The following is a 16,047-nucleotide window of genomic DNA, read 5'->3' as shown; positions in this document are numbered from 1 at the left end:
CAATGAAAACTGAGCTTGGGTGTTATTTTCCAATGAAGTATAAATACACACACCCCTGTCTACACAAATGAGATTTCCCTTCAGTTTGTGTGTGTATGAGTCTTATATGGACACCTTTCCCTCTCTTTTATTAATAGATAAGTAGTTCCAGTTCAAGGTGGTACCATTTTATCGCATATCACAAATGTGAGGCAAAAAAAAGGCAAAGTGAATGCCATTCACTGAAATAATATTTACTTTGTCAGTTTGAATAACACCTGCACTTGCTGCTTCAATCTTTCTACCAGTGTTTGACCTCCATTTCCTCTCCCATCTCTACTGATTATGAGTTATTATTTAAGCTCTAAACACAAAAGTCTATTACTGCTTTTGACCTTGGTCATTCATGTATCTTCTATATCAAGGTCTCGCACTTACCTGTCCTCTCATAAATTAAACTGGATTTCATATTTATCAGCTAGTCAGAAATATAGCTACAGCACAACTGGCTCTTGACTTCTGACAGACATTAAATAATCCATAATGAAAAAGGCAAACCATTTATACAAAAGACAATATGAAATACGTTCAATTATAGAAGGTCTCTGTTTTTCTGCCTTTACCTCTTGGATACCTTCCTATGAATTTGATGGAGGTTCTCTTGAACCAAGAAAATGTGTAACTTTTACAGAAGCAACATTTTAGTAAAAATATACAACTACCAGGTAATCCTCAAAATTCAGGATCAGGTCTATGCTATTGGAAGTAGGTTTTCCTGCTGTTAATATTTCTGAACTTGGAAGCACATTTCCAAAAAGCAGTCATCAGCCCATGGAATAGTCATGAAGCTATATGCCAGGAGGGCAAATGGAAAGAGGGAATAGGTCAGGGAAGTTCTCTAAACTTTGAGGATGAAGTGCAGGAAGATTTAAAAATGTCCATCCTCAAAGAGAGGATCTTAACAAAGACTGAGGAGGGTGACTGCTGTTGTGGGAGAGTATAGGAAGACAGACAAGCTCTACAGAGGAAACTTCAGGCAGATAAACCAAGATATTTTCAGATAGGTCTGTACTCCATGTGTCTGCAGTCTCCCCTCCAGCTATCCAGTGGTTTGGACATTAGGGTAAAAGCCTGGTCACTGATTTGATCTCTCCCAGGCAGAGGAAGCTGTCTGTCTAAGTAGTCTCTAGCTCTGTTTCAGGGTATGTGAGGGGCCCCATGAACAAAACTTTTTCACCTCCCTTTCCTCCCTGACTCCCAGCTCCTGAAGTGGGAGAGAAACATCTAAGCAATATTAAGTAATGAGACCTGGAAATTGGCATTAATCCCAAATTTTTGTATCAGATTTATACAAGTAGCTTTCCTTCTTAGTTTGTGAAGGAAGTTTGTATAGTTGATGGTTTCCTAGGGCAGCAGACAACTGTTCTGCTCTACTTGCAACGTGCAAGTAATGTACTCATAAAGGTTTATCCTTAAAAATGACCCATCCTCTTTTTGGAGTTCCCTAGAACAGGTTTGTAATGTTCATGGGAATGATTGAAAGCCATCTTTTGAGCATGCTAATGTGATTTCATACATTAAATTGTCTCTTAATAGCAGTAGAACTGTGTTTTCTGTCATCCAGGGCTTATACATTTGCTTTAATAATTATAAGAGCAGGCCATTTTCTAGATAATTGCAAACATTCCCAATTCACATTTAAGTTTATGCATAAGGACATTATAGGTACTGCAAATTTTATGCTTTATGAAAGATACAGGGTTAGTCTGATACGTATCTTTTATGCACAGCCATTGATTGATGTGCCAGAGACTAATAAATTGTGTCTGAGAAGTTTCACTGCAATCTGATTCCCATTCATTTGCATATGACTTCATTTTCTGAGCAGTGTGAGAGTGAAACCATTTCTCAGTAGCATTAAACTGACCTAAATCTGACATGGAGACATTAATTCTGGGAGTTGACAGAGCAGAAGTATATAAGCACCACTGATGGTAATGAGAAGACTCAGGTATATCTGTGTGTGAAGCAACTGATTTTGTAGATAATGCAACACCATCAAAAGAACAAGGCATAATTTGGCTATTATAAAATTAGAAAATACTTTTAATCTTATTCTCTGAATTCTGATGCTATTTCCAGCTGTAAAGACATGTTACACTATGGTTTCTGAAGCACTAAGATGCTATGGTAAAAATCAAATCAGAAAAATACACAGGGCAATTAACAGTTCTGATTTCAGAGGATTGGTCAAGAGTGCAGTAAATAAATCCTAGAAATACTTATTGGGCAATAATGATAAAAGACATCTGATTATGTGAACACTGTATCAAGCAGACCTCATGGGAAAAAAGAAAAATGTGATCATGCAACTTAGACTGTGTCATATAATTTATGCCACAATACTTGAAATTTTCACCAGAAGTTTATATTATTTTTATTTTCTAAATTTTAAATGTTTCACCCTAAAACCTTAACAAAGTTTTAAAATTGTTTTTTTGCAACTTTTCAATTATTTAGTGGGGAAAAAAAATTTGACAAAAACATCTTTTAAACATTTAGTTTTAGTTCAGTTTGACTAGGCTGACTCCTGTAGTCAACAAAGAGATAGCAAAGAGATAACAAATGAGAGAATCCTCCAGAAGTTATCTCAGTGCATTTATATCAGGCTTTGGTTTCTTTAGCAGCTAAAATTTCATATGACTCTGCTGAATGTCTTCAAACTGTACATTTAGAATGACTATTCATTTTAGTAGATTTTCTCTTTACTGGGAACAGCTCAGTGATATCTGCCATGGTCCAAAATACTTATTAATACACAGAAACTCTTGTAAGGATACCATCAATAATATAATAACACTTTATTTGGTGATACAATAATATGTAGATTATTATCTGAATAACTAGAAAGAAGTTAAAAGTTGGTATAAAAAGTGATGGAAACTAAATCACTTTAATAACAAGAAGGTCCTTATAACTTACTTATAACCTGTGCTGCGAATATTATCTTTAATAAATATATTATTAAATTGTTGTCAAATTTAATTATGAATATTAAAAAAAAGCCTCTGATCATGCTTATTGAATGTTATGAGGCTATGACTGGGCAGAGTTTGGACAACTGCTGTAATTTCAGTGTAAGGACCAATTCCATGTTGTCCCACCGTCATGATGAACGGGAAGTGAGTTAAACCTATTGCAGTAGCTTTATGTATGGAAACTGTCTTGAATTATCTGAAATAACTATTTGTGCTGACCCCGCTGCAGTTTCATTTGTAACATCATTTGGTTCTGTTCAGACAACTGCTGAAAGTGTAACTCATTCTCTTTACTTGTTTAATTTTTGATCTGTAACAAGCAGGCACCCCTCACCTTGCTAAACTCTGCACTGATTTACATATGTTCATGCTGCTCCAGTTCTGAATGAGAGAGAGCAGTGATTATTAACAAAGAACATATTTGTCCTTCCTCAAAATGCAGTGGCCAGTGAATTTTTATTTTTAATTATTTTTTTTTCACATTATAACCATACAACCCTTCTCACTGGCTTTCAGCATGGTAAGTTTGACCAGATCACCTCTCCATAAGGAGAATTTCCAATTCTTTGTACTTATTACCTAGATGTTTAGCACCAATGAATAAGCAACTAATTTTCTTATTCTTTTCCTCCTCTATAGAAATCATGTGTATCACCTTGAGTCTGACACATATTTGTCTTCCCTCCCTCCAGCATAGTTAGTAGGTGATGTTTAAGAAGAAAAACAGGAACTGTAGGACAGAAACCATCAAGCACAACTTGTACTTAGAAAGCATAAATTATGGCAAGAGTTAACATTTCTGATTTCAGAGAAGGATTGGTCAGAGTGCAGTAAATAAATCCTAGACACACGTATTGGGCAATAATGATAAAAGACATTTGATTATGTGAACACTGTAGCAAGAAGAACTCATAGGGAAAAAAGAGCTGGTATCACTTTCCAGACCAGAAAAAGGTTCATTAACACACTACCTATAAAGAGGACATTATTTTATTACAGAAATACGTACTTGAAAGGTGAGTAGGAAAGTGTTGTCTCCACTTTACACCTGGGGCAGGGAAAGGTGACAATAGTTGTCAGAGATCACAGTGTGTGTGACAGGGGGAGCCTTGCTTTTCTTTGATAGAGTATCCAAAACTGTTAAGAAGAGTGAACCCCAGGAATTCAGTCATCTGATGGAAAAGGATACCAGAAATCCTTACTTTAAACTAGATAACACAGCTCAAATGTCACACGCTGAAGACTTGCAGTAAAGTGCTCTGAAATGAGATGCAAACCGGAATTGTTAAAAGGAAATATTCAGCAAGTGTATTTATGAGAATCGTAAATAACTCATAAACAGGGAGGAGGGAGTGAAATTACCCAAATCAGCAATTTGTTATGAATTATTTGCTGGCTCTTAAAGGAGAATAACAAGGATCAGGGTCTTCTGTCTCAACAGAAAGGTGAAGTATGGTCCGTCAGCACAGACAGTTTGGGGGGCAGGAGCTGTAACAAGAGCAGAAGCTGTCAGAGAGTTATTCCAGCCTGGTTTTCTTGTGTGGGACATACAGAAAAATGGAAGAGGAAGGAAGTATAAAGGGAAAGGTGAAAACAAACAAACTAGAGTAAAACTCAGACCAAAAGCCTTGGAATTATTTTCAAATATTAGGAAGTGTTCTTTTGTGAATTTTTTGCATTTTTTTTGCTGGCAATTTTAGCTTTAGTGTCCTTTCACTTCATGAACTCCAGAAGGGAATGCTCAATCTAAATATCATTTTGCCTCTTGCTTTTTGGGCAGCTGGGGTCAAATTCCTTCAAAATAAATATTGGGGAAAGAGATGTTTCTTGTTGTATATCTTATGACAAGTCCTATAGGTGTAGTGGCAAACTTTTGCTGATATCCAGACTATGTCAACTATCCTTGCCTAATCATTCAGCCCATCTGTACAAATCACTGTCTTACCCACTTTTTTCCTACAGAGCTGTGATCCTGAGGGTCAAGCAAGCTACCATGTACTACAGCTAATTAAAAAAAAGCAACAAACAAACCCACAAAACTAAAATACTAGAAGTTGATCATGACTATTTTTTTTCTAATTTTCTCCTTACATTAAAATAATTAAAAATATTTTCTTCAGTTACAGTCAGCTTCTGAAGGAGACTTCATTCTTGGTATAAAATCAGCAAGAGGTGGAGGGTCCCCAATTTCACTGCTAACTTTCATTAATTTTTACCTTTTCTGCTAAAAATATATACTATATTTTTAAATTCTCAGTTTCAGCTTTCAGTCATCAATTATTTCTATACTTCTTTTTTTCCCCCCAATAGATTAAAGAATCCTTTGTTCCCTGGTGTTTTTTTCCCTGTGCATATGGTTATAAACCATTATCAAATCACCTTTCAATCTTTCTTTTATAAGCTTTACAAAATGAGTGCTTTAAATTTCTCACTGTATGTCATTAAGTCTCCAGCCATTAAATACTTTTTATGGCTCTTTTTAACACCCTCACCAACATCCTTTAAAATATGGAGACCAGACCAGCACAGGGTATTGCAATAACAATCACACAGGGGTAAGCTCACCTCCCTCTACTTCTGTGTTTATATACTCATAGATGGCATTAACCCTTTTCCCACACTGCTGCAAAAAGCCTTTTGGAGTCATATATCTACTGTGACCCCTAAATTCCTTTCAGAGTCCCTGCTTCCCAAGGCAAGCTACTCCATTCTCTAGGCTTAACTTGTACTTCTCAGTCTGTTATCTGGCATTTGGTGAGACAGAATGAGACACATTTTGATTGAAGGGTACCCATTTGCCAAGCAGAGTAGCTCCTGCAGTCATCTTTTTTTTCCATGCCATCAGTCCTCACCTCTTCTGCAAGATTATCAGAAGTGATTTTTTATGCACTTCCACGTAGTTGCTGTAAATGTTTTCAAAGTTCGCTGCTAAGATCTTTCTCAAGTCTCAGGCAATACAAGCAGGGAGAAGATGGCACCACAGGCTGAGTGTGAGATTTGTTCAGACACATACAAGGTATATTCTTACAAATTCCTCCAAACACACCCTCCAAATGGCTCTGCTCTCCACTCAGCTAAATGAAGAAAGACAGAACAATACTGCTGGAGGAAAAGAGGCACAGAGAAGTCAGTGGGTTAGCTCGCAGTCATGCTTAAGCGTGAGGAAAGGAATTTCCATTTCTTTGCCTTACTATTTGTATTTCTTGCCTAACCATCCTTAGTGTGTCTAGAATTTTTGTCTCTTCATGTGTTTTCCCTTCTCCTCAGACATGAAAAAAAAAGAAAACCAACCCAAAACAAAAAACATAGAACCCCCCAAACAAACAAACAACAACAATAAAAATTGCCATTCATCTGTTCATCTATCTGTTTTTCTAAAGGGGATATGTTACCTGAGTCAGAATTTCCAGTCAGTAGGAGCTGTATGCTTAAATTCTGTAAGTCGTTCAGTAGACTGTTTAAATAAGCAACTAGTAGGTGACTCCTTCTGCCTTTAAAAGAACATCTTTTTGCATTATCTTTTAGAAGAATTTGGATGTATTTGCTAGTGGTCGCTTTCTGATAGTTGCGGAGTGTTTTTGTGTGTTTGAGTTCTCTGGTCCACAGTAAAACAAATTAGTTTGAATGTAAGGCTGTCAGCAGGCATGTGGATGTTCAAATGTTGCCTGTGCCAGTGTCAGCGGTGTCTTCACAGAGAATGAGTGTAAAGGTTGTGAGATGAAACATCTGACTGGAAGCCGAGTCTGCTGGGAGATTTATGGACAAAAACTAGAAAAATTCCTGGGGAGGATGAATCATTCAGGCCAGGAAAGGGGTAGGTTAACCTCTGAGAGGAGGTCCTAGGGGAAGAAAGGCAGATCTGTCTAAATGATGGGGCAGATATCCCAATGGGATTAGAGTGCCAGGCTCAGAAACAAAGAGGCTAAGATTAGATTTGGTGCTTATGTTTTCCCCCTCCAGTATTGACTTCATTAAAACTACAGGAACTGATTCAGTGTGTGGAAGTTGCACGACCTTGAGGTCACACAATAAGCTTGTTTCATAAGTCATACTCAGCTTCCATCTCTGCTTTCTCGTTCACTTTCTCTCTTGCTCTCCCCTTCCGCATGCACTTTGTAGCCTCCAGTCCCGGACTTTTCCTTCGAGACCTTTATCACATCTCACTGTCCTCATCTCTCAGACTTGTCCCACCGTCACTAAGCATCACTAACCCTACAGGCTCACACTCTTCTCCCGTTGCACCCTAAAAACCACAGTCCTTTCCACCCAAGGCTGCCATTCCAGTCTCTGTCTCTCCCTATTTGACCCTAGGATCCTTCCTCTGCTACTGCTAGACTATATCTCCTGAGTATTTGGTTGGATCTGGGAAGTTTCTTACTGCATCCCTCTGAAGTCTTTATCAGGATGTCACAGAGAACAACAGACTCCCAGATTTTGGGCATCTGCTGGACCTGGCATGACCTGAAGCGTCTTGGAAGACAATTGTAGGGAAAGTCATTTTTATCCCTAGCTGGAACATTGCCAGTGTAAATGGTATCCTTTGGGAATATATAGCTGTTAAAACATTTAACAGATCACTGCCAAGCATGCACAAACAGTGCTTTCCCAAAGATGTAACAAGTTTGAGTAGACTTTTGCAGGTAAGATAAATCTCTGACAAAGGCCCCTCTATCTATCTAATTCCCAGTTCCAAATGATGAGAATGCCAGTGTTTTTCAAATAACATATTTTCTTTTTCTAAAAAACCCCCTACGGCTTTAGAACACCTGTGCTTTGCCTTATGCAGAAAAGGTAAGTAAAAGTTTCTTAAAAGAGTGATAAAATCAGTTTGCCTAGCTTGATTTGACTTTGCAATAACAATTTTGGTACAAGACAGAAACCCCCCCCCAACATTTCGGGATAAAATGAGTCACATCTTTTATTTTGTATAGCTTTCAGTGTAACTAGTTCTTTGAAATATGCAGGGAATCAGAATTAACACGCTTGGCTGCTGAAGAAAAAATAAATCCAACACATAAATCAATGGTATTTTCAATAACATCTCTGAATGCTGACAAATCACAGGTCCATGGCATCCTCCCTAACCCAGTGGTGCAACATTGTTCCAGCACTATCTCCAAGGGTCACTGATTCAAATTTCCTGCTTTTCTTAGAGCTATTCTACCCAAACATTGACAGTTCCAAGGCCTGTTTAGTTTATGATACATGATTTTAACTTTCAAATCTCTATCTGTATCATGTATCTATCCCCTTTTAATGAAGACTGGGTTTTGTTCTCCTGGATTTGTCATCATTCTATAACGGTGTTTTAACTGCATTTCTAATCTGTTAAATCATATTTTCTGCAAATACAATCTGTATTGATCTAGAATTCAATTTTTCTTAATTTGGTTTCTTATAGGATTGGATGAAAACATTTGCACATGCAATTTAGTATGTGTTACAAAAGGATGAGCTATCAAGTCCGATATTTCTTTTGTTGAATAGATAAAATTTTATTTTATTCTCTTAAATTATCCTCATGATAAAAAAAAATCTATATTACAAAGGAGTGTTAAAGAATTAGTTATGGATACCATTCTTTCTGCAGTAATGCCATTGTTTCCCTCTCAATCTATTTATATAATTTACAGATAGCTTTAATTTTAAATATTTAGAGGCTTGATATAACTGTTCTGATTTTTTGCCCTGAATGTTTATGAAGTAATGCTTAAATTTCATTGTATGGCAAGTGATACAACACATAAACTCTGAGAAATCCCAGCTGTAAATCTTTGCATCAGGCTAGCTATGGAAAAAGCAGTAAATCCCTAATAAATATATGGATTCCAAAGTGTGTGTTCTGAGCTGGCAGACTTACAGTGTTTGGCCTTCTTATTTCTGTTAACTACTTGCATTAGCCTTTGTGATCATTACACCAAACTTGTAATAAGAAATGAAGTTTCTCCAGGTTGTGTCCACGACAGCTATAAATTGTTAGAGTTTAGGAAGTCCCCCAAGTAACACGTGTACATTAAAATAATTACTTAAGAATCGCTGGACATGGAAATGGTGAATTTTCTAAAGTCCACTTAGATAACCAAACAGCCTGAGAGCAAATGGAAAAATCAAAGGTGTGCCTTGGTCTCAGGTATGGTCTATGAAAGATCTATGGTGGACCACTGATCTAAATTTTTAAAAGTAAGTAGTTTCCAGGGTTGTGAAGGAAGAGATTTCTAGGGTAAGGAATACCCCTCAATTTGTCACCTTGGAGAGCAGTTTGAAAGCTGATCCACTTACTCTGTTGTTTGCTAAGACAAAATTTAAGTCAAATATAATTTTAATAATAGAAAAATATATAGATCTCCCCCTATAACTAACATGTACTTGAACAGATAGATTTTCTGTAACTAAATTTAACTCTGCACAGTCAGTAAGTAGAATAGTAGAATATGTAGTACACTACATACAGATCTTTTTTCAAAATTCTGTGACCAAGTTGTTCTGAGGGTTCAAATTTTCAGTATTCAGTTAAAACTTTTATTTTTCTTGAACTGCAGCATATAAGCAATGTAGACCCCATTATTTTATTTTGATGAACACAAACCCAGTGCAATGTATAAGAACAGAAATGTGCTCCATGAATCCAAAGTAATAAAAAGCATACTAAAAAAGGAATAACAGTGACTGTGTCTTCTGATCAAACTTCCATGCATCAGAATTTTGGAGGTTTATTCCAATAAACCTGGAGCTTGCAGCAACAGTGTCTAAAGTTTGTTTCTCCTGAGATTTAGCTACATCACATTTTCTCTATGGCTAAAGAAGTCTAGTATCTGAAGGATAGCTCAATATTCTCCACTATCGCAATTAGCAGAAATTGAGGCCATCAAAACTTGTAAGTCAACACCTTTCACCACAATTTCCTGACGTCTTAATGTGCACCTGGCTATCTTGGTCCTTTGGACCATTCCAGCTTTTTAGGGATCACTGGAACAACATAATTCCTTTGGCTCATACCATTTTCATTGGGTTTTTCAGTTTAATATTAAGGGCCAGACTCTCACCATCTCTATAGCAACTTAGGATACCCTATAGACAAAGTTGGCTGCCAGGTTTCCTGTCAAGTTTGACTCTTCAGCAACTCTGTGCAGCTGGGCTGGTGAGAAGTTGCCAGATTGCAGGAAATAATTATAGTAAAATTTCACGAAAAAATGCAAATATGTAAACCAAAGCTAATTAAAATAGAGAAATGATCATAGTAATTGACCCTTGCAGAACTCACACAGTATGGACTTCAAATGGGAAAATAAGTGCATCCAGGTGATGGTGATGACACTATATATAACTCCATGGTAACCCTTCTTTTCTCTGCATCTCATTTGAATTCTGCCTAAACACATGACAGACTTTGCGCTTCAGGAGTCGTTACAGAAAATTAAAGCCCCAAATCCTCATTATAGGTTTTTTGTCATGTTGGAGGTTTTTTTGAGCAGATTAAGGAGAAAATTAGCACCTCAATTCTTTCGCAAACAATTGCGAAAAATTCTGGGCTGATCTGAACTTGCTTTAAGTCCAGTTTTTCCTTTCAGCTCTCAAATAAGCACATTAAATATCTCTGCCCTTGCCCAGGTTGCTGTGCTTTGTTCCTAATCTGAGCTCACTAATCCAGCAGAAATCAATCCACATGCTGTTCCTGCTGTTTAGTGACTTAAACTGACTCACACAGTGGTCCATAAGTGGCAAAAGTTAACTGGCATGACCCTATAGCCTCAGGGCATGGTGGAAAAGGACTTTTCTACCTTCTGGTGGCAGCAAACTCTGAGATCACATCTGCTCAATAATAGGGGTTTGCACAAAGAACACAGAACCTTTTTTGACAAACTGACTGTAGAAAGAGCTCCACAGCCAGTACTTAGCTTTTCATCTGAAAGTTGTGTGATATTTTTAGGGAGAATATAGCAATGCTCCAGAAATATTTTGGGTCTAACAAAGAAACTATCTGGTTTTTGACCTCTGGAGCTCCCTGTACTGTGTCCTTAAAATTAAGTGGGTTATCTAAGAATTCGTGAGGTTTAACACCATCAGAAGTGATCCTGCTCATCCTATAGCTGGGGTAGAAACCCAGTGTATCTAGTCAACAGCAAAATATAAGTTACAGGACGTGACACTCCAACACAAGGTGACTGGTTCCTCACATCTCTGCCTCTTAACACATGAGGTTAGTGCAGGCAGTATGCTGTGAAGAACTTCTCCAGTAAAGAAGTGAAAAGTTTCAGTGAGATAAAATGCTGTCATGAAAGAAGAGTGCTTTAAATACCCTGCTAGTGAGGGATAAAATCACAGAATTAAATGATACAGGCTTCAGCTAGCAATGTTTTTCAGTAGGGATCAAAAAAAAAAAAAAAAAAGGAAGAAAAGCAAAAAAAGAGAAATGTTGTGACTTGGCTCAAAGGAATATACTGAATGAACTTTTTTTATTAGTTCATCTGTCTTTGCAAGTGGTATTTGGTAGTTAAGTGAATGGTGAAAGACACAAGGTCTACGAAGAAAGACTTAAAAAATAATGAGAGGGGGAACAAAGCTCCACTTAAAACTCCACTTAGTTGTCTACAGATTAAGATTTGATTGCAGTAGCAGGGATCTACCCTAAGCAAAGCTTCCAAAGTATGGCCACAAAACATCAAACCTTGAATGAGGTGAGGAAGCAATATATCTTTTATTATTACATTAATGTGGGGGAAATAAGTTCACGTATTTAAATGTTAAAACTGCATAGAATTGTCTGAGACTTTGGAAGCACATGCATTGTAAAGATCTTGTGGATTAACACAATTCAGTATTCTAAGAATCATTTCTGAGGTCCTGGTTGGATTCACAGATCTTTATTTAAAGTGAGTTTGTTCTAAATTGTCTGTTTACACATACAGTATATGGTCTCCTGGCTCTTGTATAAAAAACCCTTACCAGAATTTAAAAGAAATCATCTCTGTTTTTTTCCTTCTTGCTTAGAAGATTAGACTAATAGAAAGTTTATCTTATTTAAATCAACAAGTTTTGTGCATTATTTTTATCAGAATAGTCAGCAAAGAACTACAATAAGTTTCTGTAGCCTGATTTCTGACATGCAAATATTGAGAATTCATGTTTATTTAATTGCAGAGCAAGGAATGTTTTGTCATTTTTTTCCAGGAAAGCAAGAACCAACACAGAAATGCGACAGGCTATAAATTTGATAAGATGTCTTGTTCTGCAATTTTTTATTTATCCTCATGGGACTCTTTGAGCTTTCCCAGATCTACCTTTACCACAGAACTGCCTGATGGTCTTCATCAGCTCTTAAAAACAGAATTGTTACAAATGAGAGCTTACAGTGGCAGCCCTGGTTTATTTTATGCAATGCTGCCACATAATAATTGTATTACATAAGTTTGGCAGCATTTCACAGCTGCACTAAGTCATGCTAATGGGTGGTATCCAGTTGCTAATGTTGAAAACTGCTTCTACACAGAAGCTGATTGAATAGGTTTGCTCACTAGCAAGGGCTCGCTCATTTCTTTCACTTTTTACAGAGAGGTCTGACATTATCCAATTTGTATGTCTGATGAAAAGACATATAAAGACCTTTCAATAAAGGGTGGATAAAGTGGTATGGAATGAAATCTGAGTGTTCACTGAAAAAAAAAAACACAACAAAACGAAAAATCCCCACAAATTAAATTTTCCATATACATTATTTTTTCTAATCAGGAGACCAGACAGAAAAGTCTTCTCGAGTTACAAATTTAAAGTACTTCCAGATTGATTTGATACCTCTGAGATTTTGCCAAACTTTGTTAATCTTACAAGCCTGTCTCCCAAGCAGTTATGTAAAGCTCAGCTGAGGACAGAGTGGTTAAGCTGAGATTTAATGAAGAGCTCAGGCACTTCAGGAAGCAGAGGTTGTACAATACGGTAACCAATAGGTTATAGGGTCCAGGGTGGTCCAACTTAGAGCTCGTGCCAAGTGTACTTGTGGGAATCCTCAGGAAACAGATGTTACTGCCAGATTCTGTCTCTGAAAGAAGGTCTGGGCTCAACAAGTAGCTTCAGTGAGTCAAAGGTGTCTGCGTCTGTGCATGAAGATGGTGAAAGCTCAGACACTGAGAGAATTTCAAGCTTGTAAAACCCACCATCTAGGCCTTTGGATGGCTTGGGAAGAACGTGGCAAGCACAGAAGAATTAAACACTTGACTGAACATACTGTGTGCAAATCTTACTGTAATAGTTCAGCTCGTCTTGTGAGACCAGATCACCTGACAGTAATACAAGAAAGAAAACAAAAGACCTGAGCAAACCTGAAATATTTTAAAAAAAATAATTAAAAAACCGCATCCATCTATTATAAATCTAATCATGTAAGTGATTACTTCCTGGTTTTGTTTTCCCAAAGCTGTGCCTTTCTAAACTGAAAGAGTTAGGAAGCCTCTGTTGCATTTCCAGGTCTGGAACCCACATGACCAATATTTTTCAGAGCATCCTTTGTGGTAGATTACAAGCAAGTCTGAGAGGGCCCAACTTGTGACACAGAAATTTTGCCACCTTTCATGGTTTTGTGTCAAACACAGCTCATTTAATGTGGGACAGGCAGGAGAAGAGTGAGCATAATATTGCTTCTTGAAAGAGCTTCTCATTGCTTCTTGGGGAACATGAGGTTTCAGCCAAGGGATCAGGGCACTGAAAGATGAAACACAGGCCACAGTCTTTGCCTGAAGCAGTAACTCTGATTATTATTAGATAAAATAAGTCACTGGAATAGGAATGGAAATCCAAGCCTTCTCTCTTTCCACGAGAATATTTAAACGTTCATGATGGATTGGAATTTAAAATCATCCTTGAACTCCGTGACCACTTCCTGGCATACCCTGCTTTAGCACACTGTATTTTGTAGCTCCTCTTTGACAAGAAATTCATTTGCCTGAGAACTACCTTTGAAATACTCAGCTTTATGTTGTCATAGCTTCTTTGCAAAACTGCCTATAGTACTAACAAGTCTGTGCAAGGTCCCATGCATCACTCAGACCTACAGCATTTTATAGACAGTGCAGGAGAGCTACAAGAGTCATTTTAAAAACTGTTTGCTGTTTTAATAAAACAAAATATCTAAATATGACGTATTATACGAAGCAGACAACACCTTACAGCTAAACAGTAAAATGAAAATTAAATCTATATAACTGTGATCAAAGTAAAAATATCATTCACTTACAATTCTAAAGTAAAAAGAATAAAAAGAGCTTGTTAGGCTATGGTCTACAGATAAGGACCAAGCTGAGAAAAGGAAGCTCAAATGTCCGAGACTTTTAGTTAAGAAATAAAGACTGCACAAATATAGGAACTTTTAACACACCAGAATATTCTCAAGGTTGAATTAAAATATTGTTCACCTTTCAGCACTGTATAAAAGACTGGTGCTAATTTAGTGTGAGTATAAAATGACCTGATTGACAGCTGTGGGGAATTTTGTTCAGAAAACAGTACTAGAAAGGCAAATTTCCCTACATTGTCATCATCAATGTACCTTACCTAAAAAGAGCTATCATAGGGGTAATTACTGCATCAAACCTGCTTGTATTTTTTATCTTTTTCGGTCACATGGCTTCTGTCTCACTTGGTTTTAGATTGATACTGTCAGGCTTGTTACATCTAGCCCAGCAAGCAGGCACTGTATCACACTGGGCAGAATATTTTGAGGAGTGTGACAGACCCCAGACCAAATATCAATGTTTCTGGCACTCTGTAAGTGGATCTGTGCACTGCCAAGAGGTGCAGTATGGCAGGCAGCAAAGCAGTTGGTGTGGACAGACATCCCCATGCCCTGCCCTGCCCACATCTGTGCCTGTGCCCACGCTCATGCCTTGCCCATGCCTCAGTTGTGCGGTTTGGTCTCAGACTAGCTCAGCCCTACTCCAGAGCTGTGCCTGGGCTTTTCTCAGCCTAGAGGTGCCCTGGGGCCTCCCTTGTGGGTGAGGTGCTGCTGCAGGGAACCAGGTTTGTATATTCTGAGCCCGCGCCACTGTGTGAGCTGTGGCACGGTAAATTGGGGTGATCCCTAAATTTGCTCCCTAAAAAGCATGCTTGTGGTACAAGCTGGAAGGCTAAAAGCATGCTTGTGGTACAAGCTGGAAGGCTGATTGTGATGGCTCCTCCACTTCAGCTACAGATCTCACTGGCTGAAATTAACTGCAGGTGCAAAAAAAAACCATAGAAGCCAAGAACTGGCCCAGAGGGTAAACTTTGATTTAAATATTTTGTTTGCATTTGTATTGGGTGCAGGTGTCAAGGAGTGGTCTCTGTGAAGAGGGGCTGGATCTGCTCCATGCCAGACACAGCTGGTTCCAGCCAACTCCATCTGACCCTCTCCAGGGCATGGCTGAGTCCCAGAGTCACATATAAAAGGAGAGGCTGAAAGTGCCAAATGGAAATGGGAAGAGAGAACAAACAGAGAAATAGAGGAGGCAAGGTCAGAGGAGCAGGAGGAAGGAGAAGGTATTCCCTGGCACCAGAGCAAGCATCCACCTCAGCCTGTGCAGAACTCCATGTCATAGCATGTGGCTGTTCCCAGAGGAGCTGCCACCACGGAGAGCCCACCACGCTGGGGCAGAGGGAAGATGTGAGAAGGAGGGAGCTGCAGAGAGAAACTGCTGAGTGCCAACTGCGACCCCCTGAGCTGCCCTGAACTGGAGGTGTGAAGTTAACCCTGGGAAAAAGAGGAAGTGAAGTGTTGTTTTAAAGTTTGTGTATTTTTTTTTTCAATTAAATTTTTAACTTTGATTGACAATAATTTTGTTTCATTTTTCCCCAGCTTGAATCTGTCCACAAAGGTAACTGATAAATGATGTCCCTGTCCTTATGTGAACACGGGAACATTCTTGTTCTTGTTTTTCCTGTTTTCTTCCCCCACCACACTGAGAGAGGTGAGTAGCTGAGCAGCTGGGTGGAATTTTGGTTGTCAGTCAAGGCTAACCCACCACAGATTTATTTTTTTTTAAATGAAAACTACTCTTAAATATCC

General features: G+C 38.1%; 1 long non-coding RNA gene across 1 annotated transcript in view; it reads left to right on the top strand.

Moving 5' to 3' along the window:
- LOC108504281 overlaps positions 1–15,969 on the top strand; it is a 35,038-nt gene extending 19,069 nt beyond the window's left edge. Inside the window, exons 2-3 of the long non-coding RNA XR_001877054.1 lie at positions 15,309–15,718; positions 15,838–15,969. This is a non-coding gene — a long non-coding RNA (uncharacterized LOC108504281). The remainder of the gene's footprint in view (positions 1–15,308; positions 15,719–15,837) is intronic.
- Positions 15,970–16,047: the final 78 nt, after the last annotated feature.

The sequence above is a fragment of the Lepidothrix coronata genome, unplaced genomic scaffold, assembly GCF_001604755.1.
Source record: "Lepidothrix coronata isolate B3197 unplaced genomic scaffold, Lepidothrix_coronata-1.0 Scaffold157, whole genome shotgun sequence".
Classification (NCBI taxonomy): Eukaryota; Metazoa; Chordata; class Aves; order Passeriformes; family Pipridae; genus Lepidothrix; species Lepidothrix coronata.
This window is presented reverse-complemented; position numbering and strand designations above follow the sequence as displayed.